The sequence below is a fragment of the Crinia signifera genome, chromosome 7 (genome assembly GCF_055691185.1).
Source record: "Crinia signifera chromosome 7, ASM5569118v1, whole genome shotgun sequence".
Classification (NCBI taxonomy): domain Eukaryota; kingdom Metazoa; phylum Chordata; class Amphibia; order Anura; family Myobatrachidae; genus Crinia; species Crinia signifera.
In genome coordinates this window covers 58,696,102-58,715,406 of record NC_139223.1, presented here as the reverse complement: position 1 = coordinate 58,715,406, position 19,305 = coordinate 58,696,102, and the positions used below count along the sequence as shown (strand labels likewise).

At 45.4% G+C, this 19,305-nt stretch overlaps 1 protein-coding gene across 4 annotated transcripts in view; it reads left to right on the top strand.

Annotated features, from left to right (window-relative positions):
* Positions 1–17,625: 17,625 nt before the first annotated feature.
* Positions 17,626–19,305, top strand: part of TRRAP (transformation/transcription domain associated protein) — a 136,760-nt gene continuing 135,080 nt past the window's right edge. For 3 of the 4 annotated variants that reach the window (XM_083153160.1, XM_083153162.1, XM_083153158.1), the window contains exon 1: positions 17,627–17,851. The gene's annotated coding sequence lies outside the window, so the exon portion shown is untranslated. Of the gene's footprint in view, positions 17,852–19,305 lie in introns of all 4 variants that reach the window. The other variant, XM_083153159.1, reaches the window with a different exon arrangement.

The following is a 19,305-nucleotide window of genomic DNA, read 5'->3' as shown; positions in this document are numbered from 1 at the left end:
CCCTCCTATCTGGTGGTTGGAAGCCTCCCTGCATTATGTACTACACACGTTTACCATTGGCTTTTCCCTCGCTTCTGATTTCTGTAGGTAACAGAATCAACACAAACCAATGAGTGTACACATCCATTCAATCACATTATAGTCTGAGCTACCAGCATCAAAGCTTATGTGACAGGCCTGGATGTAAGCACTCCCGTCTACATTGGTATATACTTAAAACACAAAATAACCCCGGACCAAAACACCAGTCCTTAATCAAGGTGCAAAACCCAGAAAAAAGCACAGCCTTGGTCAGGGCTGCCACTAGGAATTTTGGGGCCTGGGAATGATTTCCATTCCGGGTCCCACCCCCCCCATCTTCTTCGGGACACAGCAGGTCCCGAAGAACAGGCTTCTTCAATGCAGGACGCCTGCGGCCAATTAAAATGCAGCACTGGCTGGTGAGCCAATCAGAGCTACAGCCACCAATGCATGGTGAGTGCAGTGAGCTGGCTAACCCAATCCATAGCAAGTGCAGTGAGCTGGTTTACCCGATGCATGGCGAGCACAGTGAGCTGGCTTACCCGATGCATGGTGAGTGCAGTGAGCTGGCTAACCCAATGCATGGCGAGCACAGTGAGCTGGCTTACCCGATGCATGGCGAGCACAGTGAGCTGGCTTACCCGATGCATGGTGAGTGCAGTGACCTGGCTTACCCGAAGCATGGCGAATGCAGTGAACTTGCTTACCCTATGCATGGGGAGTGCAGTGAGCTGGCTTACCCAATGCATAGCGAGTGCAGTGAGCTGGCTTAACCAATGCATGGCGAGTGCAGTGAGCTGGCTTACCAGATGCATGACGAGTACAGTGAGCTGGCTAAACCGATATATGGCGATTGCAGTGAGATGTTTTACCTGATGCATGGTGAGTGCAGTGAGCTGGCTTACCTGATGCATGGCGAGTGCAGTGAGCTGGCTTACCCATGCATTGTGAGTGCAGTGAGCTGGCTTACCTGATGCATGGCGAGTGCAGTGAGCTGGCTTACCCATGCATTGTGAGTGTAGTGAGCTGGCTTACCTGATGCATGGTGAGTGTAGTGAGCTGGCTTACCTGATGCATGGCGAGTGCAGTGAGCAGGCTTACCTGATGCATGGCGAGTGCAGTGAGCAGGCTTACCCATGCATGGTGACTGCAGTGAGCTGGCTTACCTGATGTATGGCAAGTGCAGTGACCTGGCTTACCTAGGGCCGTCTTAACAGCAGTGTGGGCCCCTGGGCAAAGCAATGCACTGGGGCCCTTACCCATTCTCCCCTCCTAGGGGTGGGGGGTGCTATCAGCAGCAGCTTTGATGTGCCACGGGTGGCAGGGGGTGCTCTATCTTCCATTCAACATGTAGGACCTGGAGCAGTAACTTCTGCTAATTACTCCTTTACTGCACAGGTGGTGGGAGGGAGAACACTAACGTGTGGAAGGGGGCACTGAGCTGAATGAAGGGTCCCTTGTAAATGACTTCCAGGGAGGTAGGGGGTGTTTTATACGCAGGGGAGGGTTGGATAATGGAGTGAGCTTAATATTCGTCATTTTGTGGTGGAAAGGCAGCTTGTTTGACTGCAGATATCGCCATGATCTGGAAATAGATTTCTTAGCCTTCAATAGTATAAAAACCTAGAGTCCCAACGTTCAATAGGTGCTGGAAACTTGGGGATCAGAGATCAGGAGCCAGAGCAATCCATTGACAAAAATATAAAACTGTATACCAGACGTTTGGAGCTGGAGCAGGGACCGGCTGCTGGAAGGCTGATAGAGACAAGCCGCTAGTGTCGCCAGAAAGGGGAGAGTCCCAGCTTTTGGAATATACTCAGAAAAACTCTTATGGTGTGTACACACTTGTACAACTAGACTATATTACAATTTAGACTATCTGCATACAATATATACAATTTACACTATCTGCATACAATTTAGACTATATAGTGCAGATCTGCACTATATATTCAATGCAGCCAAGAATTTCTGGCTGCGATACGGGAGCGCGCATCAGGATCGCATCGGGATCACAAGGGTTAAAACCTGTGCGATCTGCATGAGATCCAGATGAGATTTTGACTATATAGTCAAAATCTCATGCACATTGTACAAGTGTGTACACACCAGTCAGAGAGAACCTGAGAAATATGACTGGGAATGACAATTAACAGGTCGGATGTGGACTGCTGCTTTGAAGTTGGATATCTCCAGTTCCCCAGGGCCGATTTTCAAAATTCTGGTATCCCTGGAAAAAGGGGATCCTCAGCTATCAGCATAGGGCCCTTATACACCTGGGGGCCCTGAGCAAGTGCCCATTAAGCCCATATGAAAAGACGGCCCTGGGCTTACCCGATGCATGGGGAGTACAGTGACCTGGCTTACCCGATGCATGGCGAGTGCGGTGACCTGACTTACCCGATGCATCGCGAGTGCAGTGAGCTAGTTTACCCGATGCATGGTGAGTGCAGTGAGCTGTCTTGCTCAGGGTTGGGATCATTTGGTCTACAGCATGATGGTCGAAAGTCATTAGGTCGACACCGTTAGGTCGACATGGGTCTAGGTCGACAGGGGAAAAGGTCGACATGGTTATAGGTCAAAAGGTCATTAGTTCGATAGGTTGTTAGTTAGACAGGTCATTAGTTCGACAATGTCTAGGTAGACAGTCAAAAGGTCGACATGTTTTTTTTTTGCCTGAATGTCAACACAGTCGACATAGACACCGTTTAAAGTGCACCGCACCCCCTTGCATCGCTCGCTGCGCTCGTAATGCATCAGGCACAGTGCCTTGCTACGTTATTATCTTTGTTTACTAAGTTTGGTATGAATTGCTCCAGGCATTCCAGAGTTATGTTGGAATATACATACACACAAACATACATCTATATATATATATATATATATATATATATATATATATATATTTACTCATCTTTGTTGCCACCGCTTACGCCAGTTACGTTAGCCGCTACATGAATCGCGATTGTCCCCTCGCCACGCTTCGGTCTCGGTGGCTCACTCCACCTTTACTATAGGTAATAGCTGGTGGCGTGGACCTCGAAAATAACCCTCGCGGCTCGCCGTACGCTACTTAAATTCCGTAGCATAAGCGGTGGCCGCAAAGATAACGAAGTACCTATATATATAGGCTTTTAAAAAATATATATATTTTCAAATGTAACGCTCCCCCACATGTTGGCCAAAACATGTCCTTTCTCCAGGCACTGTGGCACCTAGCTATTCCTCTGTATGTTGTGTTACACTACAATCAAGGATACCACCCGTTTCGAGTGGCAAAACACCTTTAATGCTGCTTTCAGACGGCAAAACTGGCTTTGACCAGGTATTTTGAAACGTTTCTAAAAATGGGTCTGCCAGGTTAAACCCCTTTCACACCGCATCTCTTAAACCGGATATTACCGTTTAAGTGCTGTTTTTTTACAATGGCAGACTCGTTCTTGGAAACTTTCCATATACAGGATCAAAGCCAGTGTGGTCTTCAGCAAACCTCCCCCCCCCCCATGTGTTTAAGAAAGCCCCCCGTGCAGCCGGTACCTCATGCCTTGCGGATCCCGGCTGTGCAGACTCCTGCTGCTTATAAAAAAAGTGACTTTCGGAAAATGGCTGCCCCCATACCAAAGACAGTTTTTTTCAAAGTCTTTCCTATGGGGCAGCCTTTTTCAGAAAGTCACTTTTTTTTTTATAAGCAGCAGGAGCCGACAGCCGGGATCGTAAGGCACGAGGTACCGGCGCATGGGGGTTTTCTTAAACACATTGGGGGGAGGGATCCCCTCTGCGCCAGGTCCCCTCTGAGCCAGATCCCCTCTGCGCTGGTCCCTCTGAGCCAGCGCAGTGCATATTTAACGAGCCGGCCGAGCATTACGTATGTGCATATGCAATGAGCGGCTAATTACATATGTGCATATGTAATTATCAGCTAATTACATATGCACATATGTAATTAGCGGTCGGCTCATTAAATATGCAGGCACTGGGGACCAATAGTGCTCACTGCTGCCTGGGTACCGTTTCAGACCCGTTCAGACCGCAAAAAAAAAAGGGGTCTGAAACGTGTAGGACCCTGCTTTTTTTTACCGTGTAAAATACCGGTTATTTTAAAACGGTAAATTCACTCGTAATAAGGCATTATTGGATTTGGTATTAACAAATAACATAGATCTAGTCTCAAACACAAAAGTAATTGAACATCTAGGGAACAGTGACCACAATATGGTTTCACTGGAAATCAACTACAGTAAATTACATCATAAAGGATCGTCAAAAATACTAAACTTCAGAAAAGCTAACTTTGAAATATTCAGAGAAGCCCTAAAAAGAATTGTGTGGGAAACTATTTTGAGGGGAAAGATGCTGAGGAAATGTGGGATACTCTAAATAATGCACTCAAATCATTACCTATTAAATACATTCCTAAAGTAAATAAGGTTAAGACTTCCGCTTCCGGCTCTATGGTGTGAGGACCCAGCTCCCTGGGCTCCGCCGGCATCCACTGCACCGATCCTTTTCACGGCCGTCTTAGGCCTCCACACCGCTGCTCACAACTCGCCCGAGACTCAGCTAGCCCCCCGAGGCAACAATGGACCGCTCCACGACCCCCACCGCGCAGCCGGGAGCTCCCGCTGGGCGACAGGAGAAACGGCGTTCCACACCCAATATGGCGCCGGACGCCGAGTCAGAGGACCTATCCCCAGCGTCCAAGAAATCTGCCTCAGAGATTGAATCGGCAACTAGCAGAAAGGTATGCAGAGCCCCTGACACCCCAGTGACATACGGGGAGGTAGTAGATGCTATTAGATCCACCATGACGCCCTTACTACAGCAAGCAGTTGCGGACATTACCTCTCAACTCTCATCCCTCACTAAGGGGTTTATTCTAGTTCATTCTTTCTGACAAAATCCTTCTTAGATGGACAAAACCATGTGCACTGCAGGGGGGCAGATGTAACATGTGCAGAGAGAATTAGATTTGGGTGGGGTTTTTCTTCAAAGTGAGATCTATATTGCAGTGTAAAATCATGCAGTCAGTATTTTCCCTGCACAGAAACAAAATAACTCACCCAAATCTAATTCTCTCTGCACATGTTACATCTGCCCCCCCTGCAGTGCACATGGTTTTGTCCATCTAAGAAGGATTTTGTCAGAAAGAATGAACTAGAATAAACCCCTAAGAGAGTTACGCAAGCAGAAAACGTGCTGGGGGTGGCAACACACGATATAGATGAGATCAAACAGTCTGTTAAATCCCTCACCTCTGATAACTATCAAGTGTGGAACAAAAAGAGGGGGTATACAGCGCTGGGTTGTTCTGAATGATGACCAAACACAATTTATATGGTAAAATACAAATGCATTTATTACAATCATACAACAGAGAAGAGAGTACTCTCTATGAAAAAAATATGTATAAATACATATACTTAAAAAATGTTTTGCGCAATGGATAAAAAAGGAGGGGGGGTTTAAAGATGATCAGTGCATGCACATGGCTCTGGAAAGTAGATGGAGATAGTTCATTTGGCCAATAAATTGGTTATAGTTACCACCATAGGTCAATACATCAGGGTCTCATCTGGTGACCTGGAGGTGGTTCCGGTTAAATTCCCAGCATGTCGGTCCAGTCTGCCTCAGATGGAAAGGAGCAGGAGTGGTGGGTGGAAGATGGAATAACCACCGCCGTGAGTCACTGCCAATGAAGGTGTGGACCTATAAGGCCCTGGACGGTGGAGGCTGGTCCGGAATAAGTTCACCGCTATGGAGCCTGGTGCAAGGTGGTGTTGGGCTCTCGGTTGGGGCCCAGGTGGAAAGTGGGGCCTCAGTGGGTATCAAGGTCTTTGGTATGGCTCAACGCGTTTCGACGTATCAGCACGTCTTCATCAGGAGCAGTACTTGACCTTGATACCCACTGAGGCCCCACTTTCCACCTGGGCCCCAACCGAGAGCCCAAAACCACCTTGCACCAGGCTGTTAAAGGACCTGCACTGGCGCACTTTGTGAGAAACACTCTGCCGGCCCTGCTGGGGATTCAACAGGAATGTGGAGACCTAGTGATTGAACGGGTACACAGAGTAGGCCCAGTACCATTTTCTACTAAACCCAGACCAAGGGTCACGCTCTTTATATGTCTTAATTTCCTGCATAAGCAAGCTATGTGGGCAGCATCACACAGAAATAAAGATTTGATGTGGGAAGGCCAAAAGCTGTTCCTATTTTAGGACTACTCCGTGGAATTAACTAGGGCCCGCAAAGCATTTTCCCCCATTTGCTCCAAATTAATTGATGAGGGCCAAAAGTTTGGTTTGCTCTACCCAGCCAGGCTACGTATTTACGATGGCACGTCCCACAAAGACTTCCTAAATCCCCGAGATGCCCAAGCCTACCTCAGAGAATTGGTTGCCCCAAATAACCAGGATATAAGTGACTCCGCGTCATCTACATAAGTCCCTTGAGACCCCGGACCTGATGTGGGCCTTTGGATCCCAGCACATATACATCTATGTATGCAGGTCTCATAAAAATTTCACCTTCCTTGAAGACTGCAGGTTATCGTTGATATGGACATTTATGCTCCTTATAGTCGTTTGTTTCCAAGATCCGGACTGGTATAAGCAGTGCTATTTTTCAGCAGGAACTCAGTTCCTGAACCTCTAATTAAATATGACATCATCAGGAACTTAAAATGTACTTTCTATGAGATAAGTTTTATTTTAAAGTCACTTGTGAGTGCCTTTGTTTCTATATACAATATATACATATATCTCTCCCTCACTTTCTTTATTATATATATTATTTTTTATTTAATTAATCCACCCCCAGACCTGGAGTTCCTGGACCTATTTTTCCAGAAAAATAGTACTGGGTATAAGTACCAAAAAAACAAAACACCGCCTACCCCATGCCCCCCCCCCTCCCCCCCCCCCCCGTTTCTGCTCTCAACGCCTCAACATCCTCATTAATGTGCCGCCTCTTATATCTATGTAACGATGAATACCACCGAACACAATCCCCCTCTGACGTCCCTTCTCATTCGATTTGAAAATGGGCCATGTTAAGGTCTTTTATTAGGTGACTCAGCATTTATATTTCAAACATTTGATGGGTGATGCCGGAATGCCCGGATTTCTTTCGCCTCCACCGTTGTATTACCGGAACGTTATCTCTAACTGTTTGACTGTGCTTTACTCGAAGTTAACATTCCCGGAAGTCCAGATTCACAGTCTTTGTTGCATATCAACCAGTTGCGTATAGCTTTTTGTGAATCAATGAAGACACTATATCTTCTTAAGATGTATTACTGTTATTGTTTTCTTTATGTTCCCCCCCCTGTATTTGTCTTCCCCCCCCCCCCCCTCTCTAACCCTGGTGTCTCTATCCCTTCTTTGTCGTTCGATCAGGTAATCCAGATGATATCTAAGGCCCTTATTCTGGTTGGTGCGGTAATATCCGCGTGCGTTCGTACCGCTGATGTTTTGTGTCTGCGCATGTGCAGAGGCGTCTCTGCGCATGTGCGAGCGGGGCGTACGGCCAAATCCCGCATGAAATGTGAACACTCCGACCAGGGGGTGGAGAGGGGCGTGAAGGGCTATTTGGGCTCATTACCATATGCATACGCCCCGCGTTTCATGGGCGTTCCCATGCAAAAGCTGGGCGTACGCATGGTAATGCGGCCGTGACGCACGTGTAGGGGGCGGACATATGACATCGCCGGATGTCAGCTGCCCGCCCAGATCCCTGCTTTTGCACGGAAAAATGTCTGTGTGGTCTGAGGTTGCGGGAGCTGGTGGACCATTCGGTCCTGCATTCGATGTTCTGCGACCATCGAATGATGGGGGAGGTTCCCTGACATGGAGGAGGCGTATTCCATGAAAAATACACGTGCGGTCCGTTCGGCCAGCTTCTTACCGCGTACGGACGGAGTTGGCGATCCGTACGGAAGGCGGGGTTTCGCACGCACGGTCCTGGCCGCATATTCGGATCCGGCCGCACCGATCAGAATAAGGGCCTATGTCTAAATGTGCATTATGGCCACACTGACCATGGGATCATGGAACATCGGTGGCATCAACTCCCCGGCCAAAAGACGAAAGATCCTTACTTACCTCAAGAAGCAAGGTATACATATTGCTTTCCTGCAGGAAACCCACCTAGTCCCAACCGAGGTAGTAAAACTCAATACATTAGGATGGCAGGTGCTTGGATCTAGCCCATACACATCTAAAGCTAGAGGAGTTGTTCTTTTAATCCAGAAAAATATTCCCCATGAAATCATAGAAACTATCACGGACCCGAGAGGCCGATATCTTATCCTAACCTTAAAAATAGGCACCAGTACATTCACCCTCTGTAACGTTTATGCCCCAAATGTATATTCTAAAAGATTTTTCCAACATCTAATTGCAAAACTCTCCCCTAAAATGGCAGATTCCCTTATTGTCTGTGGAGATTTCAATTTAATTTCTTCAATTACACTAGATAAATCTAACCTCCCCCCCACTTCTCTGCACATCCTTCCGAAACTAGGGATACCTGCTTTCTCGTCCAGATTACAACTAATTGACGCATGGAGAGCACTACACCCTGTGGACAAAGAATTCTCCTGCCTGTCTGCAGCACATAGTACTATGTCCAGTATAGATTATGTCTTACCCTCCCTTACATTTTTTGCTTCTATAACTGATCGCCCAGATCGCCCCTATCGCCCTATCTGATCACGCTTTGGTCTACTTTTCAATAGAGTTGCCATTTAAAACTCCCAAGAACACACAATGGAGATTTCCTTCGTATTTGGCCAATTCTAGGAAATTCAAGCAGCATTTGGAAAGCACCTGGAGGGACTATGCCACTAACAATGCCGAACATCTAACATCAAACCCATCCCTATTCTGGATGGCGGCAAAAGCAGTCCTTAGGGGTGATATCATTTCTTACGTTTCTAAAATGAAAAGGGAATACACTACCACATACCTGGAAAAACAGTCTGCTTTAACGACAGCCTTTCAGCAATACAAGACCCCAATAAACAAGTCTACATACTAGCTAAAACCGACTTTGATAATTATTTGCAAACGTTAGGAGACCGACACTTATTTTCAGTCAATTTAAAATATCATAAATTCGGCAATAAAGTAGGGAAACTCTTAACCAATTTGCACAATGGCACTCACCCCCTCACAGTTATCCACCCACTTCAGACTTCGACAGGCGAAAAGACTTCCTCTAATGCTGAAATAGCTGAAGTCCTCCGCGACTTCTATTCAGATTTATACATTGGCCCCCCTCCTAAGGGTTCTCCGCCAGACCCTCTTCCTGAGCTCCCTGTTGACTTCTGGGAGACCCTGCCGTGCCCCCAAATCTCTCAATCCAATGCTAATGCACTAACTGCCCCTATTCAGATAACGGATGTGGAGATGGCGATAAGGAATCTCAAAAAAGAAAAAGCACCGGGCCCAGATGGTCTTAGTGGGGAATTTTATCAACTACTTCTCCCGCAGGTCAGCCCTGTACTCGCCACCGTGCTTAATTCCATTCTTGAAAGAGAAACACCCCCTTCACACTTCAATTCAGCTATATTAAAGGTTCTCCCCAAACCAGGCCGAGACCTTTCATTGCCAGGGTCCTATAGACCTATTTAACTTCTCAACCTGGATTATAAATTACTGGCCAAGATACTAGCTGACCGCCTCAAACACATTCTTCCTCAGATCATACACTCCGATCAAACCGGATTTATTATGGGCAGACATTCGGAAATCAACGTGAGAAGAGTTCTCACTGCAGTATACGCCTCGACATCTGGTGTCCCCCTCTTCTCGTCTAACCTGATAATATCATTAGACGCTGAGAAGGCATTTAATTTGATTGAATGGCCCCATCTATATGCTACCCTCAAAAAATTTGTCTTCCCTGACAAATTTATTCAATTCCTTAACTGCCTTTACCATACCCCCTTCACTACAATAGCGAGCAATGGTGTCATGTCCACCCCTTTTGAGATCAAAAAGGGGACACAGCAGGGATGCCCCCTATCCCCCCTTCTATTCGTGGTGGCTTTAGAGTCACTGGCTATTGCACTTGGGACCTCAGAGGTTTTTCGGGGAATTCAGGTCGGAAACAGGGAGCTCAGAATTTCCTTATTCGCCGACGATATGCTATTATTTGTCTCAGATCCCCCTTCCACCATCCCAGAAATCCTGCGCCTTATATCCTCCTTTGGCACAATAGCCGGGTACCGCATAAACCTAACAAAATCAGAAATACTCTACTTCTCCACCACAGATGAAAATACTAAATCATTTATGTCATCTCTCCCTTTTGTAAACACTAATTGCAACATTAAATACTTGGACATCAGGGTAGCTGCAGCTTTTGGGAACCTTTATGCTAAGAACTATACCCCTGTCATATCAAAAATTGCCTCTCTATTAGAAGGATGGCAATTACTACCTATTTCACTACTTGGTAGAGTGGCAGTTGTGCAGAGCATATTATTCCCCAAAATATTTTATTTAATGCAAAAGCTTCCTCAAGTTTGACTAAGACAGATGTGCAAAAAATAAACAAACTGATCTCCACCTTCCTATGGCGAGGAAAAAGACTGAAGTTAGCTCTTAAAAAAATATCTGCCCCTAGAAAGCTGGGGGGACTTGGGCTGCCTGATTTCTTCTTATACAACCACGCAGTTCAATTCAGGTGTGTTGCTGACTGGCTGATCGGTACTAACTCATTCACAGACACACAATTAGATGAGGCTTTATTACACCCTTTCTCACCAGGTGCTCTCCTTCATTCCAAAGCAAAAAACATTCCACCTGTAATTCGAAACCACCCTCTATTCCATGACATATACTGCTCTTAGATCTTCGCCAACAAAGCTGCATGCAGCAACCCCTTAAATTCCAAAATTATTCCAATATGGGGCAACCCGGCTTTTCCCCCATCTCTCACTAACTCCAACTACAAACTCTGGCATGAAAAGGGTATAACTGCCTCCTCTAAAGTTTTTGACCCAGGTGGCAAGATCCTCTCTTTTCAAAAGCTGCGGGATGATTGATTATGGGCTACAATCCAAGCCATTTTACATGTATCTTCAGCTGCGCCACTACCTCCTATCCCTCACTTCTACAACCAATGCCCAAATACCTTCCTCATTAAAAACAATACATTACATTTTGGTTTCCTGCATGAAGCAACCATACCGTATTAAATTATTGTACACAATCCTAATAGAGACTTCAACAGACTCTAGATGGGACAGCCTCTACACCAGATGGAAAGATCACTTCCCCTCGCTCCCTTCCAGTAAAGTATTAAGCTCTACCTATGACTCCACCATGAAGATTCTCAGCTCAGCGTATCTACAGGAGGTTCATTTTTGCTCTATTCATATGGCCTACATATCTCCGGCACAATATGCACATTTCTCCCCCGAGAATTCTGGACAATGCCCCAAATGTCATATCTCCTCGGCCTCGTATCTACATTGCTTCTGGGAATGTGGGTTTATTAAACGTTTCTGGAACAAATTGATTAATTATATTAACCGCGCTCTTAAGCTACGAATCTCCATGAACCATATGGCCTGTTTAATGGCCAACTTCAACGAATGGGAGCTAGGTACCAGAAAATCGATGCTTATACCTGTACTAACGATCATTATAACAGTAGCAAAGAAGGTAATCCTTTCTCATTGGTTATTCCCAATAGCGCCGTCCGTGGCAGAGGTTCAAGATAAAATGCTACAAATCTTATACTTTGACAGAAAAAGGGGTTAAATCCTTTTATAGAAAATGGGGAATATACATTGATAACCTCAACCCTGACGTCCAAATGCATGTATTTAAGATATTCCGGCACACCGAATGGTTCCTCATGAGAGAATTGCTCTCAGAAGCGTTGACCGCTTCCACGATTAGCTGACCTCATGATTGGTGTGGATATATCCTTGATCATTTATAAAGATCATCTGGGCCTCACTGGTTGAAATCCCCTATTCCGCCCCGCCCCCCCCCCACCCCATCTTCTTTCCCTTATATGTCTACCTTGTCCTGTCTTGTGTTGTCTGTCTGTGTATGTGTTTTCCCCCCTCTTATAAAGAATGTTTGGTTTGAACACTAAAAATATATTATTTGTTATGTTGATTATGCGAGTCTACATAATGACCTCGGTACATTTTCTCCGGTGTTTTTGTACATAAACGGTCATTGTGCTGATTGTTTAAACTGCTAGGTTAAACACTGCTGTAACTGTTGATGGTCTGTATGCTTGACACCTTTTGATAAGTATTTTTGAGCCTATGCATAACTCTTTATTGTATGAAAATCAAATAAAAAGAATTTTCAAAAAAAAAAAGTAAATAAGGGTAAATTTAATAAAAAAAAGCCACCATGGTTGGACAAAAAAGTTAGGTCAGCAATCAACAATAAAACAAGAGCATTTAAATTCTATAAAAATAACTTAAATGAGGAGGCGTTCACCAATTACAAAGAATCAAACAAAATTTGCAAAGGGGCAATCAAAGTAGCTAAAAGGGTTTATGAAGAGCGCATAGCCACTGAAAGCAAAAGTAACCCCAAGAAGTTTTTCAAATACATAAATAATAAACGTATAATTAAGGACAACATAGGCCCACACTAGTACAATCTGCATAAGATCCAGATGCGATTACAATTTAGACTATCTGCATACAATTTACATTATCTGCATTCAATTTAGACTATATAGTGCAGATCTGCACTATATAGACAGGGCAGCCAAGACTTTCTGGTTGAGATATGGGAGCGCGCATCTTGAACGCATCTGGATCGCTTGGGATAAAAACCATACAATCTGCATGAGATCCAGATAAGATTTTGACAATATAGTCAAAATCTCATCTGGATCTTATGCAGATTGTACAAGTGTGTACACAGCGATATCACTGGAAAAAGTTTTACGGAGGATAAGGGAAAAGCAGAACTGTTCAATGAGTTCTTCTCAGTGTACTAAAGGAGAGCAGACTGTGGAACGCACACATACCACAAATGGGATGAACAAGCCAGACCTCAATATTGATTTCTCTACCGAGGAAATAATATTGAGGCTCAGCAAAATCAAAACAAATAAATCACCTGGGCCAGATGGGATTCATCCTAGGGTACTAATGGGATTAAGGGAGGAATTAGCTTCCCCTCTACATTATATCTTCAATAATTCACTATCATCAGGAAAGGTACCAAAAGACTGGAGAATAGCAGAGGTAGTGCCATTATTCAAAAAAGGAGGATCCCACTAATTACAGACCTGTTAGTTTAACATCAATAGTGGGTAAACTATTTGAAGGATTTTTAAGAGATGGGATCCAGGAATATTTAGACCTTCATAGTTTACTCAGTTATAAACAGCATGGGTTCGTGAAAAATCGTTCATGCCAAACTAATCTACTTGGTTTCTATGAAGAGGTTAGCAAAAACCTTGATAATGGAAATGCTGTAGATGTGATTTTCCTAGATTTTGCGAAAGCCTTCGACACTGTACCACACAAGAGGTTGATAAATAAAATGGAGGACCTGGGATTAGGGGCAAATATCTGCAGATGGGTAGGGAACTGGCTGTGTAATAGAGAACAAAGAGTGGTTGTGAACAGTGCAGTTTCAAATATGATACCAGTACTAAGTGGAGTCAGTGGCGGATTCGAGGGGGGGGGGGGGGGGGCACCCGGGCACGTGCCCCCCCTGTCATTTCATTTTGTAGCTGAGGACCAGGGCTTTCCAACGAGCCCAGCCCCGTGTCTCTAGCCCCTCGGGAACCGGAGATATCGCCTGACACAGCTGTAACGTTTTTTCCCCATTGGATAATATGGGACCCGTCAATTCCGACCCCCACCCAGTTCCGACGGCTGCCAGTTCCCGCCCTGGCATCACAGAAGCTTGTGGTTGATTTCAATGAATTCCAAATATGATACCAGGCTGGTCCATATCGGTCAATCGGTTCCAGAGATATTGCGTGTAAACCGTTTTTTTTATTTTTTAAATGTAATTTCATGGCGGTTCATGTTCGTTGAGGGCAGATTATTCTGGAACCAAACGTTCCAGTTTCACTGGACCAAAATCATTCAAAGCCCACTCAAAAGTTCTTCAATATGATACTTGTCTCATGTAGATGGGTCAGTTGCTTCTGAAGATATAGCCGTTTAAATGAGATAACTGGTTAAATGGGGGGGGGGGGGTTTCTCTCCCCCTCACACCAGAAAATGCAGGCACTAGGCTGGTGTAAAAGGGGCCAAACTGGTAATGCATTTTCTGGTGTGAAAGGGGTATTATTTCAAATAGCGGCGGCTGTCCCCCATTTACTGCAAGCATGTATTCCCCCTTGGCAATGAACATGTAATCCCACATAGCAACGAGCATGGAACCTCTGGCAATGAGCATGGAACCCTTGGCAATGAGCATGTAGATAAGCAGCACTTATGTAGCATAATTTTTAATAGGCATTATGGTGTTTGGAATAATACATAATGGACATAATGGCGTGTAACTTAACGTGTAATGGACATTATGGTCTAAATGTTTAATGCGTGCCTTTGGTGGACAATGTCCCTGTTTATGAAGCTTATTGTGAATTTTGGCTTAATCCGTGTGGCATTATGTGAATTCTGGCTCAATCCTTTTGGCATTATGTGAATTTTGGCTCAATCCGTGTGGCATTAAGTGAATTTTGGCTCAATCCATGTGTTATTATGTAAATTTTGTCTCAATCCGTGTGGCATTATGTGAATTTTGGCTCAATCTGTGTGGCATTATGTGAATTTTGGCTCAATCCATGTGGCATTATGTGAATTTTGGCTCAATCTGTGTGGCATTATGTGAATTTTGGCTCAATCTGTGTGGCATTATGTGAATTTTGGCTCAATCTGTGTGGCATTATGTGAATTTTGGCTCAATCCGTGTGGCATTATGTGAATTTTGGCTCAATCCATGTGGCATTATGTGAATATTAGCTCAATCTGTGTGGCATTATGTGAATTTTGGCTCAATCCATGTGGCATTATGTGAATTTTGACACAATCCATGTGGCATTATGTGAATTTTGACACAATCCATGTGGCATTATGTGAATTTTGGCTCAATCCATTTGGCATTATGTGAATTTTGGCTAAATCCGTGTGTTATAATGTAAATTTTGGCTCAATCCATGTGGCATTATTTGAATTTTGGCTCAATCCATGTGGAATTATGTGAATTTAGTTTCATTCCATTTGGCATCATGTGTAAGGGGGAAGTATAAAGGGGTCTAGTATTTTGTTGCATAATGTGTAGAAGTTGTATATGGTGTTGTAGACTACACTCAAGAACACACCTCTGTTGAGTGGCCACACCCCTTTTCCAGAGCACGCCTTCGGCGCGCGTACAACTACATCCTTCGCTTTTGTCGCCATGGTGGGCCTGCGTACTTCAAATGCCAGTGCCTATTTTTAATCCCATTCCCACCCTCTCTCTGCCGCTCTCTTAGCATGTACACTGGCACCACTAACACCGCCCCTCCCCCACCTAAACCCTCTTTTATCATGGTTCCCCCCCTGTCATTTTATCCTGGATCCGCCCCTGAGCGGAGTGCCACAGGGTTCGGTTCTAGGGCCCAGTTTGTTTAACATTTTTATTAACGATATTGGGATAGGGTTACTCAGCAATGTATCCATCTTTGCGGACGATATAAACCTGAGCAGAGTTATTAAATCATCAGAAGATGTCACCACGCTTCAAAATGATCTTGACAATCTAGACGAGTGGGCAAAAAAGTGGAAGATGAGGTTCAATGTGGACAAATGCAAGGTCATGCACCTTGGGAGACATAACTAGTGTGCTAGTTATAACCTAAGCGGGAATGAATTGGGTAATTCAGTACTCGAAAAGGATCTAGGAGTCCAAATAGACAACAAACTGGGGTGTAGTGCTCAATGTAATATAGCAACTAAAAAGGCCAATAAAACTCTAGCATGTATTAAAAGGGGCATGGAAACTAGGGATTCAAAAGTAATTATGCCTCTGTACAAATCATTGGTTGGACCGCACCTCGAATACTGAGTACAATTCTGGGCCCCACACTATAAAAAGGACATCATAGAATTAGAAAAAAATCGAAAAAAAGAACAACTAAGCTTATTAGGGGAATGGAGACTTTAACCTACGATGAGAGATGAATCAAGCTGGGACTATTTACACAACATGTACAAATATATCAGGGGCCAATATAAGAAACGGTCAAGCACCCTTTTTTCTGCTAGACAGGAAACTAGGACGAGAGGGCACGAGTTTAGATTAGAAGAAAAAAAGATTTTGTTCATCTAGAAGAAAAAAATTCTTTACAGTCAGAACAGTCAAACTTTGGAACTCTCTTCGTGAAGGTGGTGCCAGCAGACACTATAAATACGTTTAAAATAAGGTTGGATAAACATTTATTGGTTAAAAACATCCACGGGTATGAATAAGTAACAATCTGTCTTTAAAATATCAGAACATATTATACAAGGGATTAGCTCAGGGTTGCCGACTTATAAATGCTCCTAACCCGATCGGGGGGCGGGGCTTGACCGTGACGTCATTAAGCCCCGCCCCCATTACGAGAAACAGGCAAAATTACTGATCTCTATGGAGGGGGCGGGGCTAAAATGACGCGATTGTGCCATTTTAGCCCCTCCCCCTCCTCTGAGACCCGCGGATTGCGGCATTTAAATGCCGCGATTCGGGGGGCTCAGGGGGTCCACCAGATTCCGGGAGGGTTGCCCACCCTTCCGGGGGGCCGGGAGGAGGACCCGATTTTCGGGAGACTCCCGGGAATTCCGGGAGGGTCGGCAACCCTGGATTAGCTACTATAAACATAGGTTGAACTAGATGGACGCAAGTCTTTATTCAGCCTCACCTACTATGTAACGTAACTATGTAACTCTGGACCTTTCAGACTGCACATATTACCGTTTTGAAACGGTAAACAAAACGGCAATATACCGTTTCATTTGTGTGGTCTGAAAGGGGCATTATTGTGCCTAACACTACAGCCTTCACTTCCATACCCCCATTTCAAAATTTCCACTTCGCCCACTGTATTTATGTATCTAGAAATCTATATAGCTATATAGAACTATATAATTATATATATGTCATTTCAATGCGAGATTAACTATCACAGAGTTATGCATACCTCCCAACATGATCCTGTCCAGGAGGGACACATTGCTCTGCTCCTGTACTTCCCTCTTAATTTATAATTGCTATCACCTGTTTTAAAGCGCCTTTCTTAGCAATTTACCTGTTCAACACAGATGGAGGTAATCATACATTAAGAGGGAAGTCCAAGAGCAGAGCATTGTGTCCCTCCTGGCATGGGTCACAGAGATATGAGTTATGTGTACAGTTGCAAACCCACACAATGTGTACAGCCGCGCAGCCCACTTCCAACCGGTATTATTATCGCATTAGCCAATGAGCATTCCTTGCGCAGTTCTTATGCTGCCGTCGGGAGTTGATGACGTTAAAGACCATCCAAACTTATTGTCTCATGTAAAATATCACTCCGCACGGAAATATAGTCCCTGCTACATGCATGTGGTTATTATACAGTTATTCCTAAATCTAGTTACGGAGACCATGATAATCACAGTGCAGGCTCCGAGTGATGATTTACACGAAAGCTGTTAGATGCAGTTGCTGTACGGCGACAGCAATGTGCATAGGTTCTAGTCCTTCGCGCAGGGGCTGCTGGGACGGGATCGTGGAGCTGTGCTGCAGCTGCTGCTGGTGGTGGTGAGCGGGAGGCGGCGGATGTGCTGTAGCTGCTACCGGAGGGAAGAAGCTAACCGGTAAGACGTTGAGGACGAAGGGTGAGGATGGTTTTTGAGGGCGGGTGCTCTCTGCCGGGCTGTGGGTGTGAGACCCAGTTCTTAGATCTCCCGCACTGTGTGCTGGGCGCTGGCTTTAGGGCTGCGAGGCCTGAGCTCTTTCACGTTAATACATTGGCAGTGGGGGTGGTGCTGCGGCCATTCATCCACAATGGTCACCCAGAGCCGCAGTTCTGCAATGGATATGTATCATAGATCAGAACGTTCTTTTGTCATGTATTATGTGCCAGCTGTGTCCTAATTAAGCTGGATGATGTACCAATGTGTTGTGGGCATGCTGGGCTGCATGCCTTATTGTAAGGATGTTGTCAAAAGACAGGTTAATCAGCTCTTTGCCTAGGTAGTAAATGGCCTGGGCACACTGTGCCGTACCGGTGTCTGGGCACTCGGTGTGCTGCTGGGCATGGCATGATCTGTGCAATGGACTGGCATGCTTTGTGCCCTGGTCTTCCGGTGGGTCATGGTAGGATCTGTGCCAAGGGTGCACTGTATAAGGTGATGACGTCTGTGCCCTAGGACTTCAGTGGGCTGTGGCATTCTCTGAGGCCTTGGTAACTGGTGAGGTGTTCTGTGCCATTAGCCTTTTAGTTGACCATGTTAAGATCTGTGCCAAGGGTACACTGTATAAGGGGTACTTCCTCATCTTTGCAGGCGGCCAACGCTACTCCAGTTAAGTTAGGCTGCTATTCTGAAAGTAATTGCTCACCACCCTGTGTCTATGCCACCCTCCTGTGTCCACGCCACCATCTATTACCTTTAGTAGAGTTGTTGCGAGCAAGGGGACAATCATGCTATGTAAGTTCCGTAGTGTAAGCGGTGTCCGCAAAGATTAGGGAGGTACTGTATAAGGTGATGAGATCTGTGCCATAGGACTTGAGTGGGCTGTAGCGTGCTCTGTGCCGTTAGCCTTTATTGGACCATTGTGGGGTCTGCACCAAGGGTGCATTGTGTGATGTAGCAAGGTCTGTGCCTGGGATTTCAGTGGGCCATGGCGTTCTCTGTGCCCTTGGCAAGTGTTGGTGTGGTCTGTGGCATCAACTTTTAGTGGAACATGGTGGGATCTGTGCCAAGGGCGTACTGTAGGATGTGGCATTGGTGTGCAGTGGGCAGTTACAGAGTCGGGTGCCGGACGGGATCCCGACAGTCATTTACCCGACGTCGGTATCCAGACTGTTGTAAAAAACTGACAGACGTGTTCCCGACGGCCACCGGCTATTCTCCCTCGTGGGGTTCCACGACCTCCATAGAGGGAGAATGGAATAGGTGGCTAGGGTAGCGAGCCACCGTGCCCGCAGCGTGGCGAGCCCGCAAGGGGCTTTATTGCACTTGCCATGCTGTCTGAGTCCGGCCGGTCAGCATCCCGACATCGGGCTAATGACTGTCGGGATCCTGACTGTCGGAACCCTATACCACAC